Source organism: Apium graveolens, chromosome 6 (assembly GCF_009905375.1).
Source record: "Apium graveolens cultivar Ventura chromosome 6, ASM990537v1, whole genome shotgun sequence".
NCBI lineage: Eukaryota > Viridiplantae > Streptophyta > Magnoliopsida > Apiales > Apiaceae > Apium > Apium graveolens.
Genome location: NC_133652.1, coordinates 286,719,797 through 286,722,260, shown reverse-complemented (window position 1 = coordinate 286,722,260; position 2,464 = coordinate 286,719,797). Strand labels below are relative to the sequence as shown.

Here is a 2,464-nt window from a genome sequence, read left to right as displayed (position 1 = left end):
ATCGAGCTGTTTAGATCCACAAGCCTAAAACACTCAAAGATAAATCAAGAAAACACATTCACCCCCTCTGTGTTACACTTCATACATAATATTGTTTACAAAGGAAAGCTTCGTAGGTCTTTTTGTAGCAGTGAAGATACTGGGAAATAATTCATTAATAAAGTTGCTACGAGTGGAAGGATTTATCATGTCAATGTTGCATAACTCATTGGCTTCTATTTTGAAGGTCCAAAACATGTTCTAATTTATGAGTTCATGCCTAATGGATCTTTAAAGAAATATATTTTTCTCAAGGAAGGGATAGAAGAAGAACCTGTTTCCTTGAGTTGGCAAAAGATGTATGAAATTTCCCATAAGGTAGCAATTAGAATCGACTACTTACATCGAGGTTGTGACATTCAAATTTTGCATTTTGACATCAAGCCTCACAATATTCTTCTGAATAAGAATTTCAATCCAGTCATATCCGATTTTGGTCTTGCAAAATCATATGCCATTGATAAGAGCATTATAACTCTCACTGCAGCAAGAGGAACTACAGGCTACATGGCTCCTGAGATGTTCTATAAAAATATTGGTGCAATTTCATACAAAGCGGATATTTATAGTTTTGGAATGTTGTTGATGGAAATGGTTGGCCGAAGAGAAAATTTAAATCCATTTATGGATCATGTTAGCCAAATTCATTTCCCATCATGGGTATACGACCAATTCGGGGAAGGAAAAGATCTCGAGATTGAAGATGTAACAGAGAAATAAAGGAAGTTGGCAAAGAAAATGATAATAATAGCATTATGGTGTTTACAAATGATGCCTAGTGAGCGTCCTTCAATGAATAATGTTATTAAAATGCTAGAAGGAGATATCGAGGACTTGGTCATGCCTCCTAAGCCTTTTCTTTATCCACCAGAATGAAAGAGATATGTCCTAAGTCCAATAATGTATGAGGATTTAGGAATAACTTTTATGTAATCTGTTTTGATTTCATTGATATTAATAAAAGACTTGTTTTGTTTTTATTGCGGGCTCTATCTATTTAAATGTTTAAATAAGATATACCACAGTTTAGAGTAAAGCTTTTTATGGATTGTGATGAGATCATAATAATGAGACCTAAAAGATGATAACTCTAAACTTAAATAGTTCCTGGTCGTAGGATTACTAACTGGTAATTAATAATCCACAAAGATCGGTACATACTATGCTTGCTTCATTATTAAGGATGTCTGTTCTCATAGAGATTCATGTGGTGACACTATAGCTAGTATGTAGGTGCTTATTATAGAATAAATTCACTGAACATGACTCACACAGCTGAACAACTGATGGAGTTCACTCACGTGTCAGCAGTTGTTCACATAGTGATAGTTGTACAAGTATCCTTAGACTTGAGGTCATCCTAGTCATCTTGTGTACACTGAACTATGCTTTGGTTTAGTTCTTAGTCTCAAGGGACAATTATAAGGGCTCTACTGGGTATAGGAATTTGTACACGAAGATAGTGTATGATCAATAAAGGATCTACCCCTTCCAATGTAGGAAGAGAATGTTCAATGCTGATCCACTTATGTTAGTTCAGAAATCTCTGGCCAGAGTGAATAAATTAGAAAGGAGTTTCTAATTTACATTAAATAGAACTAAGTATAGTGAATGGGAAAGCAAGTGATTAAATAAGATAGGCTTGACACAAGTTCCATGCCTTGTATTTAATCGTGACATTGCAGGGTAAAAGGAATTAATTATACGGTAACTACTCACTGAATAGGTTCTTGGTATTCTAAGCAGTGAATTCATATTATCTGGATAGTCGCGATATGCTGAGAAGTATCCCTCACGATGTAGAATAAATATGATTAATTAATTAATCATATTTAATGAATTAGAGAATTTATATAAATAATGATAAAATAGTTTTATTATTATTTATTTCTATTACCGGCTTAATATTGAACCTACAGGGTTACACCATAAAAGAGAATGATTTAATGGTGGAGAAATTAATTAATAATGGCTGATAATTATTTATTTATGAAATAAATAATTAATTGGCAAATTTAATAATTGATTAAATGAGATTTAATTGATTATAAATTAATTAAGAAAAAGTTCTTAATATTATTTATTAAGAATTTAATTTTTGGAAATTAAATCAAGTGAGAGAATTATTTCTAAAGTATTTAGAAAAAGGATTAATAATTAAAAGGTGTTTTAATTATTAGTGAGAATAATAAAGGGTTAATAATAATAATATTTTATGGGAAAATTTTCAGCTGAAAATTTTGCCTATAAATATACTATTATAGACCCTATTTTTGCCAAAAAAAACCAAAAAAAGATTTACAAAACCCTAATTCTCTCCATCTCCTCCTCCTTCATTACATCGTTTTCTTGGTGGATACCGGTGGAGTGCTTCACACTTGAGGAGCAGCTACTAAGGATCCCCGTTCATTGTTTTTGGATCGCC

General features: G+C 32.0%; 1 pseudogene; it reads left to right on the top strand.

Moving 5' to 3' along the window:
- Positions 1-336: 336 nt before the first annotated feature.
- Positions 337-915, top strand: LOC141666163 (rust resistance kinase Lr10-like; annotated as a pseudogene).
- Positions 916-2,464: the final 1,549 nt, after the last annotated feature.